At 42.9% G+C, this 20,235-nt stretch overlaps 1 protein-coding gene across 14 annotated transcripts in view; it reads right to left on the bottom strand.

The window, feature by feature from the left end:
• Positions 1–20,235, bottom strand: part of TNS1 (tensin 1) — a 471,254-nt gene that overhangs the window by 250,535 nt on the left and 200,484 nt on the right. The window contains exon 1 of one of the 14 annotated variants that reach the window (XM_061609254.1): positions 14,555–14,577. The exons of 12 other annotated variants lie outside the window; for them this stretch is intronic. The gene's annotated coding sequence lies outside the window, so the exon portion shown is untranslated. Of the gene's footprint in view, positions 1–14,341; positions 14,432–14,554; positions 14,578–20,235 lie in introns of those variants that run through there. One more of the 14 variants, XM_061609253.1, reaches the window with a different exon arrangement.

The following is a 20,235-nucleotide window of genomic DNA, read 5'->3' on the forward strand; positions in this document are numbered from 1 at the left end:
GTGGTCACTCAGATCAAGTAATCAAGTAAAGTAATTAGCAACTTCTTATTTCACTTACATTGAAGCTTTATGAAACTGTCGCAGACTGAATTTCTTTGCATTTAATTTTCATCTGACCTCCCTATTTCATTGTTTCTCTCTACACCCATGTGCATGTAGTGCCAGCTGAGGATAACATCTGATGGAGTCCATGAATGTTTATCCATTAGTAGATGTGTTAGTCTTTAAAATGCCACAATATGCATTTCTGCTGCAACAGACTAACATGGCTACTCTTCTGGAAATGTGGCCTCTGGAAAAGGAAGCCTTGGGTGGCATTGTTGTTCTAGTGAGAGGGCAATTTATAATACTTGTATCCTGGGCTCTTATTACTTGCATAAGAATCTTAGCCAGTGTTTAATTGGCCCTAGATTGATACCACTGAAGATACACCCTGACTGTAAAAGGAATAGAGTTTTCAGGAAAAACAGATATAAATTTACTATTTATTACATTTCTATCCCAGCCATCCTCCAGAGAAATCAGGGTAAGATACAAAGTGCTTTCCCACTCGACTTTTTCCTCACAACAACCCTGTGAGATACATTAAGACTAGCCAAAGTTTCCCAGTGCACTTCATAGCCGAATTGAGATTTAAACTAAGGTCTCCCCAGCCCCAGACCAACACCATATCTGATTCTTGTTACAACTTACAAACTAAGAAGTTACAAACAATTTTTGGGTTTCTTCAAAGGAAGCAAAGAACCTGGATTATTATTTTTTTACTATCTGGAAGAGCCTTTTTCTTCTAGGAACTCTAAGCAATTCACTGAGACATCTAGTGGCTGAACAGCACACTGCAGATATAAGTGGAGACCACGCTGTCCAACAACTCAGCTTACAAGCACTCCTCCTTCTTGTTACAGAAATTGCCCCTCATGGAGAAGACAGAGGAAAACACCATTGACATCCTAGCAGTTTGGGTACAATCCTGAGGACTGCTCATTCCATCACTTGCTGTACCACTTTGTCTAATGAAGTTGTCACTCACTGGCCCATGAAAACCTTGTCAAAGTGAACTGCTTAGTTTTTAAAGATACCACAAGACTCTTTGTCATGCCACAGTGTCAGATTCCTGTAGTCCAATTTCTCCTTGCTCTGGATGTCTCTTCTATTCAGATTATAAATTCATCCTGATAGGAAGATGCCCTGCCACAGAGATGAAGCCAGCATTGTCCACATAGGGCCCTATTGCTCCATGGTCCAGAGCAAAACGAGTAATATCTGCAGAACCTCAGCTCTAGTAATGTTTTAAATCAGCAAGTCTATGCTTCCTAGAGTCACTATAGAGGATTCCTTTTGGGGCTGTTTATCCAAAAGCACAAAGAAGGTAACAGGCCAACTTCACAGCAGTACCCTGTCTATGTATTTAACAAAATTTATATATTGCTGGAATGTAAAGACCTCTAAGCGGTTTACAAAAAACATTAAAATTATAAATAAAACAGTTTAAAACATATAATTAAAACATATTTTAAAAAATTAAAACAGCTACTAATTAAAAAAATTAAAGCAGATCAATATCTATGTGTCTGAATAGGCTTGCCTATACAAAAAAGTTTAAGCAGGTGCCAAAAGGAATACATTATTCTTCATAGCACTCTCATGCAGCTTCAGAAACAAACAAACTGTGAGACTAGTGGGGGGGAGTATAGAGTGTCAACCTTTGCAACCTTCCTTTTGTAATCAGGGTATTACATAATATTTGCTAAGACATTCTGCATTTTCTGTCCAAGAGACCCTTCTTCCCAAGGTATCTCTCCCCTTGATTCTTCTTACACTAATATTCTTCAAATATGCCATATGCACCTTGAAAAGGTTGTATGATCTTTGTATCATTCATCACTCCAATAGGCCAGATGTATCTTGGAAGGGCTATTCCCTTTGTCTCCTCCATTGCTGGCCATGGCTAATTCCAAGATGGAAAACTGCATGAGGCATCCACATCTATTCCTAGCTCAAGCTTGGGAAGTAGAAGATACCAGAGTGCCACTGATTAGTTTTTATTAATATTGAACCTTCCAGAAGAGTCAAATGGACCATGAAACAATAGCATCTTGTCCAAAAATTCAAGTTAACAAGGGCCAATGTGATCACCTGACCGTCTACCACAGATTTTCAGGGGCAGAGGAAAAAAGGAGATAAATACACATCTGAACAACTCTAGGAAGGGCTTTCCCAGCAATGTGAGCTGTTCCAGAAGCCCCTGGCTTTTGCCTGTGCAAGAGGCTAAGCTCCTGTAAGGAACAGCTCTTTTGCCCCCCAATCCCTCTCCAACTGGTTGCTGCTGGGGGCTGCTTTTTCATGACCAGCCTCATGACGTTCAAGCATAACACTGACCAGATGTCAGCAATTTTAGCAATCGAGTGCCAAATAGGTTTGGAGCCAATTCAAGGAAACAGTTTCTCCCCTGGGGGAGGGGGGGGGAGGGGGAGGGGGACGGGGAGTGTTCCACATCCCCATGACCAGGAATGCAGGGAAGAATAATTGCCAAAATGTTGAGGTAAGTGCTTATTAATAGCACAGACTAACTTTATGGGCAGCCCTACAGCGTTGTTGTATGCGGCAAGCAACCTCCGACCTCCCACACCGGGGCTCTCAAGACATCAACTCAGGCCAGTAAGACTCCTAAAGATGCATCTATCTATAAGACATGACAAGTGAAAGCTTTGCTCCTCTCAGCACAGCTCAGCTGAAGCACGGCCTCCAGTCCTATGTCCCGTCTTGTTTGGAAGATACTAATGAAAGCAGAAAAAAACTTCTGAGGAGGGCAATGCAGGGTAAAATCCTAAATCCACTTTTTAAAATAACGGCAACAACTCTACAGTAGTCCTGCTGTTAAACAAAGATACCGTTCCAGAATAAATTGGTAAGATTGTCAAAATATAATACTAGGAATGTTGCTTATGTCAAATTGTCCAAGGATCAAGAGCTGCATATTCTCTCCTGAGCAGGTAAATTCTCTTGCGTGTGCCTTTAAAAAAAGAAAAAAACAAGGCAAATCTGCATATTTGAAAATGTTTGAATGGTTCCTTGTAGCTGTTCATAATACAGGAAGTTGTGGGATGGCATGATTTCTTGTGGCCAGTTAACTTCAGTTCAGTTTACTGGCCCAATACAATACTATATAAAATAGCAATAAATGCTAGCATGAGAGCCAGCATGGTGTAGTGGTTAGAGTGATGGACTAATACCTGTGAGAACAGCGTTCAAATCCTGATTCAACCATGAAGCTTGCTGAGTGACCTTGAGCCAGTCACAGTCTCTCAGCCTGTTGTGAGGACAAAATGGAGAGAGAGGAGAACCATATACACTGCCTTGCGCTCCTTGGGGAAAAGGTGGGGTATAAATATAATAAACAAATAAATAAATAGTATTTATTTATTTATTTATTAGATTTATATCCTGCCCTTCCTCCAAGGAGGAGCCCAGGTTGGCAAACAAAAGCACTAACACTCTAGTCTAAAACATCATAAAAACAGACTTTAAAATATATTAAAACAAAACATGCTTAAAAAATTAAAATAAAATATCTTTAAAAACATCTTTTTTTAAAAAAAAAAAAGCTTTAAAAAACATATTTTTGGGGGGGAAAGCTTTAAAAACACATTTAAAACATATTCCAACACAGACGCAGACCGGGATATGGTCTCCACTTAAAAGGCTTGTTGAAACAGAAAGGTTCTGATCAGTACATGCCAGTACAGTACAGATCAGATTTCCAGCAGTGAGAGAAATGAGGAGAATCTGGTGCTCTGCAAAGAGCGATGTCCCTAACCAGAGTCCCCAGTCCCTGCTCATCTTCCCCTGCTGATCTCCCTTCCTTTTATTTTATTTAAAATATCTCTGTCTCACCCTTCTACCCTATAATAGGGCACTAAGGGCGGCTTAGAAACATAAAATCAAACAAGTACATAATAAAATTGTAAACAGTAAAATCACAAAAACATTAAAATAAATTAAAATACATAAAATACTATATATATATATATATATATATATATATATATATATATACACACACACACACACACACACAGGGATTGGTACTAAAAGGACTACAAAGGTAAAATTTAACGTAGAAGACATAAAATCAGTGTCATGTTCTACCTTCAGTCCCTCCAAAAGTTTCTCCAGAACAAGATTGTTTTCAGAAGTCTCCGGAAAACCAACAGGGAGGGAGCAGAGTGAACTTCTTGGGGTAGGGTATTCCAGAGCTTGGGGCCACAGCTGAAAAAGCTCTCTCCCGCATGCCCGTCAATCTAACATCTTTCACTCCAGGCATGCAGAGGAGACCAGAGGCAGATGATCTTAAATCCAGGATAGGTACATAGGGGCGTAAGTGGTCCCTCAGGTACGTTGGTCCAAGGCCGTTTAGGGCTTTAAAGGTCAGAACTAGCACTTTGAATTGGGCCCAGAAACAAATTGGGAGCCAGTGGAGTCGATAAAGCACAGGGGTGATATGCTTCCTGCGCCGTGCTCCAGTTAACATTCTGGCTGCTGCATTTTTAACCAACTGCAATTTCCGAAACGTTTTCAAAGGGAGCCCCACATAGAGGGCGTTATAGTAATCAAGCCTCGATGTCACCAATGCATGTGTCACTGTGGCCAAGTCAACTGCCTCCAGGAATGGACGCAGCTGGTAGACAAGTTGGAGTTGGCCAAAAGCACTCCTGGCTACCGCAGCAGGGCAGGATCCAAGAGGACTCCCAAACTGCGGACCTGCTCCTTCAAGGGGAGTGCAACCCCATACAGAACAGGTTGCAACGCCATCCTTGATGTAGTTTTTCCCTTGACCAGCAGTACTTCCATCTTGTCTGGATTAAGTTTGTTTGTTAGCCCACATCCAGCCCTTCACAACCTCGAGGCACGGGTTTAGGATAAGCACGCCCTCCCTGCAATCAGGTGGTAGGGAGAGATGGAGCTGTGTGTCATCAGCATATTGATGACATTGTACTCCAAATCTCCTGATGACCTCTCCCAGTGGTTTCATATAAATGTTAAAGAGCATGGGAGACAGAATGGAACCTTCAAGCAGTAGTCTCCCAGCACCACTTTCTGGGTTCTGTCCGTCAGGTAGGACCAGAGACACCGTAAAACAGTGCCTCCCAATCCCATCCCAGCTAGACAGTCCAGAAGGATACCATGGTCGATCGTATCAAAGGCCGCAGACAGGTCCAGCAGCACCAACAGGGATGCATTCCCCCTGTCTGATGCCCGGAGTAGGTCATCAAGCAGGGCGATCAAGGCAGTCTCTGTCCCATGGCCAGGCCTGAAGCCTGATTGAAAAGGGTCTAGATAGCCCAATTCATTCAGGAAAACTTGGAGCTGAGCAGCCACTACCCTCTCAATCACCTTGCCCAGAAAGGGGAGATTAGAGACTGGGCGGAAGTTGTTAGGATCCGCAGGGTCTAATGAAGGCTTTTTAAACAAAGGTCTTATCACAGCCTCCTTCAACAATGTTGGCATAGAACCTTCCCTTAGGGAGGTGTTAATTAAATATGCCAACCACTTCCCCTCTGGCAGATTTGATTAACCAGGATGGGCAAGGGTCAAGGGAACAAGTAGTGCCCTCGATTCTCCCAGAATCCTGTCCACATCCTCAGGCTTTACAAGCTGAAAAGTATCCATAGAAAAATGACAAGAGGAAGCTTTGGGGACATCTGGCACAACTGTAGTTAATGAAGAGTCCAAGTCAGTCCGAATGCAAGCAATTTTATCTGCAAAGTGCCTCGCAAACATGTCACAGCGAGTGACTGAGGCCTAATGTAGGGCCAGAGCCCAAAAGACCCCGAACCACCCAGAAAAGCATTGCCAGATGACACTGAGCAGACACAATGGTGGCAGAGAAGTGCCTTTTCTTCGCTGACATCACTGCCACATGACAGGCTCGAAAATGGGCTCTAGCCTGTGTTCGATCAGAAGCAGACTGAGTTTTTCTCCATTGTCGCTCTAGCCATCGTCCCTGCCGTTTCATCAGGCCCAAGGTTTGAGTAAACCAAGGTGTATTATGGGCCTTCCCTGGTGGGAGAGGGCGCTTTGGAGCAATAGTGTCCACCGCCTGGGTCACCTCCGTATTCCAGAGATTGACCAGGGCTTCAGCAGTATCACCAGCCATGCTGGAGATATCCCCCAGAGCATTCAGGAAGCCTTCTGGATCCATGAGTCTCCAGAAGTAGACCATCTTAATCGGCCCTTCACCCCTGCGAAGGTTATTGGGGGCACAAAGTCTAAACCTAAAGTTCTTACACATTCCTGCCCCAGATCTTACCAAAAGAGTATGCAAATTTGAAGAAGGGCTGCATTAGGGCACAGCAATCAACTCTTTGCTATGAGCTATGTTGGAAACACACATGCTTTGTCATGCGAATACGCATTACCAGAGGGATGTAACATTTTTCAAATGCATACATTTGTGCAAAAGGGATAGAGATCAAGTTGCCACTATGGCAATCTAAGGCAGTAGATCCCAACCTTTATGACAGGACCCCTTCTGTAACCTCAAAAAATTTCGTGACTCCCGCATGTTTATTGTTGCCCCTCCTGCTTCTGCTACTCTAGCCAACACCACAATTGGCATGCAGGCGGAAAAACAGAGGCAGAAGAGAGAGAGAGATCCACCTGGCAGGAAATTAAAGGCCAATATTATGTAAAAAATTTAAACAGACAGTTCACGCAAACCTATAGGCAAAATCAAAATAGGAGCAAACTTGGGAGCTGGGGGTGGGGATGGGCAAGTAGGAGTGGGCAGACAGAGAAATAAAAGAGAGGAAGAAGTAATGCAAAGGGAGGGGGCAGGGTTAGAAGGAGGAAAGGTGTGTTCAGTTGTGGGTGGGGGAGAGGTTTGGTGGGTCAAAAGGCAGCAAGTAAGAGGCAGTAGCAGCTGGAAGAGTGAAGAGGAGCAGCCACTGGGAGGGAGGACATTTGGGACATGAGGGCAAGGAGGGGAAAGAGGGGGAGGGTTGGAGTAAAGTAGGCTGTGCATCCATTCTAGGTTCTTCCTTTCTTGGAGTGACATGTGGTGGCAGTGAGACCTCAAAACAAATACATGTGGTCCCAGTCCTCTTCTTTCCCTCACTCCCCGCTCCTGTCCCCTTACACCAAAGGGAGGGTGTCCCATGAGAAGGAGAAAGGGAAGTAGACGGTGAGGGTGAAGATGGAATCCTCCTCAACCACCGCCTCTTTCTCTCCCTCTCTTCTGAGGCAAAGAGTGACCTCCCCTTCTTTTCTCTCCCTCAATGCCCCCCATCACTACCCCCCTTCTTGTTAGCCTGGTAATGACCTGTGTGGGACTATAGGCAAATGCACGGGTAGGAGAAGAGTGTGCTGCCACTGCTGCATGCCTCTTTCTGTGTGATTCACGTTGCAGGAGTCTGGTGGGTTATTGGAAAGGGTTGCCAGAAGGCCAGAGGACCCACCTTCCTTTTTTTTTATATATATATATATATACATACACACACACACACACACACACACACACCTCCCATTCAGTACATTCGCCGCCATGTCTGCACTCTTCTTCCGCTATTGCTGCTCCCGCCACCTGCAGCTGTTTCAGCCGTCCTGAAGGCTTTTTAAAACAATTAATAAAGAATTCCTCTCTTGGCTCTTTGCGCCCCCCCAGGACGACTACCCAGCCCCTCTGGGGGTCATGGACCCCAGGTTGGGAACCACTGATCTGAGGGCAAAACTAAGCATGATGTTAAATGCATTTTTGCATTTTTATTTATTTAACAGAAATTAAATACCAATTAGAAAAAAAGACCTCTACGCCATTTACAAGACAGTCTAAAATATCAATTTAAAATATAGAAATATGAAAAATAAGATGTGTTTGTATGTATATTTGTGTATATATGTATGTATACACACACAGAGTAATTTTAAAACACTTATAATGCCTGGGCAGGCTTGCTGGAACACAAGCATTTTTAGCAAGCAGAGAAAACAATACAGTGAAGGTGCCTGCCTAATATCAATGGGCAGGGAGTTCCAAAGTGTAGATGCTGCCACACTAAAAGATCAATTTCTTGCATGTGCTGAACAAATACTATATGGTAGTTCTGAAATGCCAGCTCAGTATTAGGTCTGTACACACAGAACTCAAACCCTGTTTAAGCACAGCGTAACACCCACCTCTCTTAGACACCAACACATGCAGTCAGTATCCATGTAAAAGGGACCCTACATGAATTCACGGGTACCAAACACCTGAACAGGGCATCAGTATTGGCGCTATGTAGTTCAGACTTTGGGGGTACCTTGGGCAAGATACCCATAATCCCCTCAGTGGGCCCCTCTCCCTGCCACTGTCCTTTCTGCCCATTCGGTTGTCCTCTTCTCAGCCATCATCACTGCCCAAAGGACAAGGATTTAGGCAACAGAAAGCTGCTTTCCTCCTTCTGCTGCTCCTACCATCATCTGCATACTTGGAGAAGCAGGTGAACAGCATCCATTACAAGGAGAAGAAGGAGGAAGAAGAAGAAGATGATGATCACGGGGCTCTTTAGATCAGCTATGGGCCCTCTGCTGAAGTATGGGCTTTGGTAGTTGTCCAATGATGCCATATCGTGACTCTGGCTCAGATAGAAGTTCCACCATTTGGGTTTCCACTGACAAAGTTCTGTGCTTAACTCAGGGATGGTGAACTTGCAGCCCTTTGTTGTATGGCCCATGGGCAGGAATGATGGGAGCTGCAAGTCCAGCAACATCTGGAGGGCCACAGGTACTCCATCCCTGGATGAATAACATATGAAAACATTTAACTGGTCAGTCATCTGTCACATGCTTAAACCCACATTTGCCCAAGCTGTCCCTAGATGATGTCAGGATAGATCTCTACATCTTGAGCAGCTACCAGGCAAAGGCTAGATACAAACCCTAGAAAAGAAATCTTGCCATTTGCTTATGGAAAAGATGTTGCCTTCTAAATGAGTCTCCCATTACGTTAATGCTTCAGACCAAAGCATCCAGAGGAAACCTTGTCTTTTCACAGTCCATGGTATGTGCAAAGCTCTCCTTCAACACCACATTTCAAAGGAGTTGATTTTTCTCTTATCCCCTTTTTCCAATGTCCAACTTTCACATCCATACATAGAGATCGGGAATACCATGGTCTGAATGATCCTGCTTTAGTGTTCAGTGATACATCTTTGCATTTGAGGATCTTTTCTAGTTCTCTCATAGCTGCCCTACCCAGTCCTAGCCTTCTTCTGATTTCTTGACTATTGTCTCCATTTCGGTTAATGACTGTGCCGAAGTATTGATAATCCTTCAGAAGTTCAATGTCCTCATTGTCAACTTTAAAGTTACATAAATGTTCTGTTGTCATTACTTTAGTCTTCTTGACGTTCACCTGTAGTCCTGCTTTTGTGCTTTCCTCTTTAGCTTTAATCAGCATTTGTTTCAAATCATTATTGGTTTCTGCTAGTAGTATGGTATTGTCTGCATATCTTAAATTATTGATATTTCTCCCTCCAATTTTCACACCTCCTTCATCTTGGTCCAATCCAGCTTTCCGTAGGATCTGCACACAGATTAAACAAATAGGGTGATAAAATACAGCCCCGTCTCACACCCTTTCCGATGGGGAACCAATCGGTTTCTCCATATTCTGTCCTTACAGTAGCCTCTTGTGCAGAGTATAGGTTGCGCATCAGGACAATCAGATGCTGTGGCACCCCCATTTCTTTTAAAGCATTCCATAGTTTTTCATGATCTGCACAGTCAAAGGCTTTGCTGTAATCTATAAAGCACAGGGTAATTTTCTTCTGAAATTCCTTGGTCCATTCCATTTTCCAACGTATGTTTGCTATATGATTTCTGGTGCCTCTTCCCTTTTTAAATCCAGCTTGGACATCTGGCATTTCTCGCTCCATATATGGTAAGAGCCTTTGTTGCAAGGCAAATTCACTGTATGCCAATGACGGCAAATTTGTGTATTTTCGTGTACACTATTCTCCAGATGCAATTCCAGGAGCCAGAGCTATCCAACTATCTAATTAACACAGATGTGAAGGTTGAGAGGGGAAGTTGGAAAAAACAGGGGGGAAACAGCTTGTTTTTCCATTTTTCTGGGTTTTCAGGGGAAAGGGGAAAACAACAACTGTTTTTCTCAATTTTTTCTGGATTTTTTCTGGACTTTCACATCTCTACTCATGAACGGTCAGGCTTTATGGTTAAGTTGGGATCACCTAGCAGCAGTAAGGACTGATATTGAGCCTAAGCACTTGGAAGGTACACAGCCATTGACTGAGGGGCAGGGGAAAGAGGAAGGTGAAGCTAAGGAATTAGTGCTTCCTGAAAGATTCCTTCAAGAGACAGCTTGGCAGTTGTGCATTAGACGTAATTTAGTAAAATATAGGTGAAACAAACATGGAGACTTAGTGGCCATGTGTGCAAGCAATGCTAAACCAGGTTTAGCACTAAGCAAATGAGCCCAAGCAAAGCACCAAGCTCATGCACAACACACACACACACAATCTCAACTCTTCTTCTCACCATCAGTTGGAGAAAAGAGCGCAGCAGAGCTTAGTTTCACTTTTAAAGGATTAAGGGAGATGGGGAGGCATAATTCAGAAGGTACCTGGTTCAATCCCTGGCATCTCTAGATAGGACTGAAAGAGACCCCTGCCTAAAATCCAAAGAGCCAGTCAGTGCAGATAGTTCTGAGCTAGATAGACCAATGGTTTGACTTGCTATGATGGCTTCCTATGTTCCCAGCTTGGCATTAGTTTTGAAAAAATCTGGATGAGGGAGAAGATCCCGGAAGACTTTAAGGATGCCATAATTATCACTCTTTTCAAGAAGGGTGATAGAACAGATTGTGGGAACTACCGAGGCATCTCTCTTCTAGCTACTGCAGGTAAAATCCTTGCAAGGATCCTCACAAATCGCCTCCTACCTATCTCAGAAGACATCCTCCCTGAATCCCAAAATGGTTTCTGCCCTTCCAGGGGGACAGTGGACATGATATTCTCTGCACAACAGCTTCAAGAAAAATGCAGGGAGCAAAACCGACCTCTGTATATGGCGTTTATTGATCTGACTAAGGCCTTTGATATTGTAAATCGAACTGCTCTCTGGACCATCCTTCTGAAAATTGAATGCCCTGATAAATGTGTGAATATTTTGCCACTCCTCCATGACAACATGATGGCAACAATTTTGGAATAACAATGGCTGTCAAAGTGATCCATTCAAAGTGGGATCAGGCGTCAAACAGGGATGTGTCATTGCTCCAACCTTATTTGCTATTTTCATCGCCATGATTCTACACTTTGTTCAGGGGAAGCTTCCCACTGGCATGGAAAACATATATCGAACAGATGGAAAGCTTTTTAATCTCAGTAGGCTGAAAGCAAAAAGTAAGGTAATTACAACCTCTGTTGTAGAACTTCAGTATGCCGATGATAATGTAGTCTCCGCACATTCAGAGGAAGATCTTCAAACTATCCTAAATGTCTTTGCAGAAGCATATGGAAAGCTTGGCCTCTTGCTTAACATCAAAAAATACCCAGCAGGTGCGAACCAATCCCTCTGCAGCACCATCAATCCAACTTAATGGTGCGACGCTGGAGAATGTCGATCACTTTTCTTATCTTGGCAGCTATCTCTCTGTAAAAGCTGACATCGACGCTGAAATTTAACATCGTCTGAGCTCTGCGAGTGCCGCATTCTTCCAAATGAAGCATAGAGTGTTCAAGGATCAGGATATTCGCAGGGAGACCAAAATGCTTATTTACAAAGACATTGTACTACCGACCTTACTGTACGCCTGTGAAACATGGACCATCTATAAACGCCATTTCCAACTTCTCGAAAGATTCCACCAATGCTGCCTCCGGAAAATTCTGCAAATTACTTGGGAAGATAGGCGGACTAATGTTAGCATATTGGAAGATGCAAAGACTACCAGTGTTGAAACAATGATCCTCCAACATCAACTTCGCTAGACCAGCCATGTTGTTCAAATGCCTGATCACCATCTTCCAAAGCAGCTACTTTTCTCCCAACTTAAGGATGGGAAAAGGAATACTGGTGGACAGCAAAAGAGGTTTAAAGATGTTCTTAAAGCGAATCTAAAAAAATGTAACAAAAGCATAGAGAACTAGGAAGCTTTGGCCCATGAGCGTCCCAATTGGAGGTCGGCCATTATCAAAGATGCTATGGACTTTGAAGAAGCATGAGTACAGGGCGAAGGGACAAACGAGCAAAGCGGAAGGCACGTCAAGCAAATCCTCATCGTGAACATCTTCCATCTGGAAACCTATGTCCTCACTGCGGGAGGCTGTGCGGATCCAGAATTGGCCTCCACAGTCACTTACGGACCCACTGTTAAAGACCTTATCTTGGGAGACAATCTTACTCGGCCACGAGTGATTGCCAATGAAATGAATGATTAGATTTGAACCAGAAATCCTAGTTTAAAGCAAACAATGGTTAGTCTAACTAGCCAGTTTTGCAACCCATAGTTTGAAGTTGGCTTATTATTGTTGTTACTATTATTTATTTACTTACTTCCCATGAGGCATCCCAAATCAATTTAAAACACAATGAACATATATGGAACAATTGCATATACAAAAACAGTTAAACCATTTTAACATTATTATGAAACTCGCTGTTTGTTTTAAACCAGGATTCCTGGTTCAAATGTAACACTAATCCGTGACCCTTTAAAACAAACTAAACACTGACGAGCTCCTTCTGGCCACATGGGAGGAGGAGAGGTGCTGGGGAGCACACAAGCCTGACATTTCATTCAGGCTCATCCACTAAACCATGGTTTAGAGTTGTGTGCAAATATGACCAGTGCTTCTTTTCCTGACAAGCAGAAGCATGAGCAAACTTTTTTAATTACCTTTATCAAAAATTAGCAGTAATTCTAGGGCACTATGGTAGTAGCACTGGCTCAAGGGCTGCTTGATGCCCTTGGACCTTCCTTCTCTCCAAACAATATGAACCCAAGCTGTACAAAATATACCTGTGCAGACACAGCCTAGATATCTGCATTTATCTGGCTAAGAATGCAAAGTTGGGTGATGCCTTTCTCAAGTGAAAGGTCTATGCAACTGTTCTTCAACTTGAATCCCCAGTAGGGTTGCCAGGTCCATGGGCTGAGACTGATCCTGTATCTTTAGAAGAGGTCAGCCAAGTGCAGGTGTTCTTGCAACTCTGTAATGGGAAAAACCACAAGGTGGAATTCTCCCTTCCCCCTGCACAACTTTTAAAGATACAGAAGGCCTCTTGGAGGCTGGGCCTGGCAACCAAGAGGTCTTCTGTATCTTTAAAAGTTGTGCACAGGGAAGGGAAAATTCCACCTTGTGGTTTTTCCCATTACAGAGTTGCAAGAACATCTGCACTTGGCTGACTTTCTCTTCTCCTAAAGATACAGGATCAGCCTCAGGCCAAGAACCTGGCAACCCTAGTCCCCAGATGTTGATGGACTACAACTCCCACAATCCCTTGACCAGTGGCTAAACTGGCTGGGAATTATGAGAGTTGTAGTCCAAGAACATCTGGGGACCCAAAGTTGAAGCACAGTGGCTACATCATGCATACCTATGAGAAGTCAGAATCCAAAATTCCAGCCCATGGTCCTGCACTCCTCACCCACCACATATAAAAGAATAACACTAGAATGCACAACAGAGTAACAAAGTTCCATAAGCCACCAAAACAGCTGTCCTATTTCAGAGCATAATTTTTAACCACAATTGCTAGCCCTCTCTCTCTCTCTCTCTCTCTCTCTCTCTCTCTGTGTGTGTGTGTGTGTGTGTGTGTGTCCCCTCAAAACATACCTCTCCCTCACCACCATTTCCACCTCTTGCCTAAGCACACAGCCAGATTTATAGGTAGTACTACCCATTAAAGGAAGCATTGAGAAACACAGCTAGAGCAAATACAGAAACCCTTAAAAACAAAGAGCAAACAAAACACATCAGCATTTAACTGACTCCAGTCATGTGACGAGCAGAACACTACAAGCAATGAAAGGGGCACTAGTTTAAACACACAAAAGGTGACCTTGGCCGTTAAAGCACATGCTCCTGAAAGGCCACAGGCCGCTGCAGACCTGAATCCAATTCTGTGCCAGTTCACTGTGCCATGAACTCCCAGAGTGACCTTGGGCATGTCCTTATCCCTTTCTTGGGGCCTCCATTCCTGCCTTAATCTTTTCTTTCATGAAACACCGCCAGACGCTTTAACCTTCCCTCACACATCACATATTCTCTAGAATGTTCCAGCCATTAATATCCCCCCTCAATCATTCACTTCCTCTTCAGCCCACATTTCTTACCTACAATCCACTGCGCTGCATTGGGAAGGGAATGTAAATTGTGTAAATTATGGGTATTATTTACTCTGGGATCATGGCTAGGAAAAAAGGACTGAGAAGGAAGCATTCTCTCAGCCATTTCCTACTGATGTCATCCAGTGCAGTCGACAGCATTATGGATTTGGAGTAAGGAGGCATGGGTTGGTTCCACTCCATACTCAGCCATGAACTTACCTGGCTGACCTTGGGCAAGTCTCTACACCTCAGCTTGTATTACCTCACAGGCAGAGCTTGGAAAATTTACTTGTTTTGAACTACAACTCCCATCAGCCCCATCCAGTGGCCATGCTGGCTGGGGCTGATGGGAGTTGTAGTTTAAGAAAGCAACTTTTCCAAGCTCTGCTCACAGGGCTGTTGAGAAGTTGGGATAATCCTGGGCTTGCTACTCTGAGCTACTTAGAAGAAGGGCAAGATACTAAGTAGAAAGGTAGGGGACCTTAAGGTGAAGGGTCCTTATAAATAAAATAAAATACAAATAAATATATTTTATAATAAAATAAAAAAAATAAAATGGATAAGATAAATAATGCATCTCCCCTGTAAGTCCACCTTTTCTGTGAAGCCTTTGGCTACTTCCCCCAGCTCCCCATACGAAATAAAGTACATATAGCAGTATATGCGATATAGCATATGCAGTAGCTTCTATTCATCCCTAGCTATCTTTGCCTCTCCCTTTTTGTCTTCTGTCACCATTTAAACTATAAGCTCTTTGGGACAAAGATTTTTTGTTGTTGTTATGTCACTTTGTAAAGCTCCATTTACACTGATGGTGCTGAATACACACCAATGATATTCTTATGTCTCAGCCGGTATTTCCAGTGGCTGATTTTTAAGTTACGGTCACCATGCAGAATCCACTGGAAACTATCCCTCACAGTGGCAACTCTGCATATTGGCCATTATGTAGGAGAGCTTTTTACCACGTGTATTGCCCATTGGAGAGTCTCTCTGTGCCAGTGCTGCACAGTCCGTGATGACTGGTGGTGCTATTGATTCTCTTCATATCACTGGGGTGAGTCACAGAGTGAGCTACACTAAATGTTTGTGCTTCCTTTGTGGAGCTGCTGTTACATGAAAGTATTTCCAGCTGCTTCTATGTGGTAACCACAACCAAAGAATCAGTCCTTATCCACACAAGTCACTGTAGATTTTGGCATCAGTGTAACAGCAACTACTGAAAGCAACAGGGGATTGCTGGGAGCCATTGTTTTTAAGAATCAGCGGAAGGAGAAGGGGAATAGGTCATTGTACAAAGGCTTACAGGCCAGAGCAGGTGATCTCTTATCTTTCTACAAAAGAGAGACCTGTCAGCTCATGGCAGCTACTACTTGTATGCACTGGACCTAGACAATAAGAACCAGGAGGAGAGGAATTCAGCTCTTTTGTTTACATTTAAAGTAGTCCTGCAAGGTACTGTGGAGGTGTGCTATCTTTACTCTGTTTATTATGAAATGTATACCATGCTCTACAAAAAGGCTTGTCCCAGGGTGGCCTATAACTGCAAGTTTAAAACTCATAATAATTAAAAGCATTAAAAGCCAGTTCCAGAGGAAGTAAAACTATTAGAAGGCCTGGGGAATTTTAAAAAAACGTTTCTACCTGTCATCAAAAAGATAACAAAGGTGGTGCCAGACAAACCTCTCTGGGTCGACAACCAGGGTCCAACCGCTTGGGAAGCGAAGCTTGAATCTATCTACTTCAGATGGTGGAGGCACCTGGAAGACAGCCTCCAAAGATCTTAGCGTGCATGCAGGCAATTCTCTCACAGACACCTGGCAGCAGCCATACCATCAGGCTACAGGAGAGGGAAAGAGTTCTTTGAACTGTTTCTACTGTAGGTGATCATTGTAAGAACTTTGTTTCTTAGAACGGATGCCCCTGTTTGGTTTTTCCTCCTCCCTCCTAATCCTTTTTTCCTTTTTATGTCATGCTTTTCATATTGTAAACCTGAGAATAGGGGCTGTCTTTTTGATCTCTGTAAAACACTCTTGAGAGGTTTTTATTTGTTTGGGGATATTTTTGCTGAAGATCGAGATAAAAATACTTTAAATAAATAAGTAAATCCTTCAGGTTCTCTGGACCCAGTCCCTATAAGGCTTTGAAATGAAGCCCCAGTACACTGCATTATGCCCAGAAACAGACTAGGGTCAGTATTTAAGCACTAGCAAGATGTCATTCCACTTGCCTGGTCCCATTTAGCAGCCAAGCAAGTGTTATCACATTACATAATGCCCACAGCCCCTGCATGTATTCTTTTCTTTTGCATATCACCTGCACTGTATATTTTGTTGGCTGCATCACACAGAAACTTATAACCAAAAGAAGTTCTCAATAATCCAAAACAAAGAGTATGATTGATAAAATATATGCTAAGGGCTATGATCCTAACCAACTTATATCAAAGCGCATTCCACTAAATTCAATGTGACTTATTTCAGCCTAATATATTCTAAGACTGGGGTGACAGGAATAAATCAAAGCATAAATAATGGATAATGAAAACATAACACAGCAATTGATTTAAAAATGCATTAAGTTAATGGACTGTATGGGCTTGGAGGTGTTCAGTGAGGTTTGCCTTAATTTTTCATTGAAGTGCTTTCCTTTACTTTTTCTTTTTGTTAAATTAGATGTGGTCTGCAGCCATATCCAAAGTACCTTAACATGAGGATTTGACTTGGGGGCACAGAATCAAGTACAGTCACCAGAGATGCTTCAAAAATGACTTTACCATGATGGGTCATCATTCCCATCCTGGCTTTGACACCATGTGATGGCACCGATTTATATAGTTAGTACTTGCAGACATTATGGCTGCAACAAGCATGACTTGGCACAGGAAACTCCTTTTGGGCAGTATTTTCATGGCAACCATAAGGTATGCTCTATGTCTGGCAGATGCATTCTCAGATCCATACATTCTACCTTTCTTGAGTGGCCAACTCCTAAATTATTCCTGGTCTCATCAACACTTCTGAATCAAAACTCGCTTAGGAAGTTTGTATATGTACTCATTAAAGTCCGTATTAACATGAGCCAGGCTTACATAGGATTTGTCTGAGGTAGTAAGCTTAAGGGAAGGATTTATACAGAGTAGAGTGGTGTATCATTCTATTACCACCTATGGTCATAGCTGACCAGGGTAATACCAATACCAATGGATAACAAATGACAAAGAAAAGGCAGAAGTGCTCAATTCCTACTTTGGCTCAGTCTTCCCCCCAAAAAGGGTCTATGACCCTCCTGGGAAACATGAAGTAGAAGGGACAGGATTGGAGCTTGAGATTGATAGACAAACAGTCAAGGAATACCTAATCACTTTGAACGAGTTCAAATAGGCAGGCCTCGATAAACTGCATCCTAGAGTACTGAAGGAACTGGCTGAAGAACTCTCAGAACCACTGTTGTCTATTATCTTTGCGAAATCGTGGAGGACTGGTGAAGTGCTGGATGACTGGAGGAGAGCTAATGTTGTCCCTACCTTCAAAAAGGGCAAAAAGGAGGAACCAGGGAACTACAGAACAGTCAGCCTAACATCAACCCCTGGAAAAACTCTGGAGCAGATTATAAAGCAGTCAATCTGTAAGCTCCTTGAAAACAATGCAATGATTACTAGAAGCCAACATGGATTGATGAAGAACAAATCCTGCCAAACTAATCTTATCTTTTTTTTATTGGGTAACCTACCTTGTAGACTGTGGGAATGCTGTGGACATAATATATCTCAACTTCAGCAAAGCTTTGACAAAGTGCCCCATGATATTCTCATTAGCAAGCTAGCTAAATGTGGGCTTGATGGAACAACTATCAGGTGGATCCACAGTTGGCTCCAGAATCTTACTCAAAGAGTGCTTATCAATAGTTCCTTCTCAAACTGGGTGGAAATAACGAGTGGGGTACCACAGTGCTCGGTCCTGGGCCCAGTGCTCTTCAACATTTTTATTAACGACTTGGATGAGGAAGTACAGAGCATGCTTATCAAATCTGCAGATGATACAAAATTAGCTAATACTGTGGAAGACAGAAACAAAATTCAAAGAGAACTTGATAGGCTGGAGCATTGGGCTGAAAACAACAGAATGAAATTCAACAGGGATAAATGTAGTTCTACACTTAGGAAAAAGAAACCAAATGCACAGTTATAAGATGGGGGATACTTGGCTCAGCAATACGACATGTGAAAAGGACCTTGGAATTGTCGTTGATCACAAGCTGAATATGAGTCAACAGTGCGATGTGGCTGCAAAAAAGGCAAATGCTACATTAGGCTGCATTAACAGAAGTATAGTTTCAAAATCGCGTAAAGTATTAGTTCCCCTCTATTCAGCACTGGTTAGGCCTCAGCTTGAGTACTGCATCCAGTTCTGGTCTCTGCACTTCAAGAAGGATGCAAACAAACTGGAACAGGTTCACAGGAGGGCAACAAGAATGATCAGGGGACTGGAAACAAAGTCCTATGAGGAGAGACAGAAAGAACTGGGCATGTTTAGCTTGGAGAAGAGAAGACTGAGGGAAGATATAAAAGCACTCTTCAAGTACATGAAAGGTTGTCACATAGAGGAGGGCCGGGATCTCTTCTTGATCATCCCAGAGTGCAGGACACAGAATAATGGGCTCAAGTTGCAGGAAGCCAGATTTCGACTGGACATCAGGAAAAACTTCCTGTTAGAGCCATATGACAATGGAACCAATTACCCAGAGAGGTAGTGGGCTCTCCAACACTGGAGGCATTCAAGAGGCAGCTGGACAGCCATCTGTCGGGAATGCTTTGATTTGGATTCCTGCATTGATCAGGGGGTTGGACTTGATGGCCTTATAGGCCCCTTCCATCTCTACTATTCTATGATCATATTTCCTATGACTGAGTTCTGAACCAGTTATGCTAGCCACAGTGTTAAAAGAACAACATGGGGGGGAATCCCCTTCCTGCACATAACTCATACTTATGAGTATGATTGATGCATAGTACATCCCATATCAAAGACAATATGCCTCTGAATATCAGTTGCTGGGATCATTGAGTGCTGTTGTGCTCAAGTCCTGCTTTGGACTTCCTGAACAGAATACCGGACTAGATGGTATGATCTAGTAGGACTCTTAATGTTCACTGAGGTTCCCTACATAGTATCATTGGCAACTGAGACCACTACTTTGTGCAAATGAAGAATTGCTAAATCAAATCCAAGATCCCTACAAAAGTTCAGCTCTTCAACTAGTTAATCAAAATCAGCAGTGGCATACAACACTTCACATGCTGTGCATACAGATTTATTTTGCTATCCCCTGTAGTCAAACAGGTTTTCCAGGATTTCAACATGGTACAAAAACCTGCCAAGCCTGTTTGCCAGAGCCAAGAGTGGGATGAGTACATGCACCATGAGCAGTGATCCCTCTTTCAAACTGTTATTTCTCTGAAAAAGCTGCTGTCTGTCCCCAGCCTAAAATAAGCAGGATGAGTTCTGCAAGAGGCCAGCTATGATTCACAAAGAGTGCAGAGCAAAAATTGTGTAAAACCACTGGTTATCCATAAAAAGCAATATGAAAGTGTTCTAATCTTTTAAGAATGTGACTGGAATACATGCAAATATTAGAAAATCTAAGATAACATTATTGATTTTACCTTCACCACAGGGCAGGTTTATAGGTCAAAGGAAGGAATTTAAATCTATCTCTTGGATTTGCTGCTAACAAATATGGAATAATCACCTAAGAGATTCTGTGCAAAGAGATGAGGTTAGAACAGGGAATGGAGTGTCGTAAGATGGCAACATAGCAGGGCGGTGGTAGACGGGTTGTCAGTTAGGGGCAATCCAACATCCAAAGGAAATATTTTAAGAACATAATCATCATGGAAC

The sequence above is a fragment of the Rhineura floridana genome, chromosome 2, assembly GCF_030035675.1.
Source record: "Rhineura floridana isolate rRhiFlo1 chromosome 2, rRhiFlo1.hap2, whole genome shotgun sequence".
Lineage (NCBI taxonomy): Eukaryota > Metazoa > Chordata > Lepidosauria > Squamata > Rhineuridae > Rhineura > Rhineura floridana.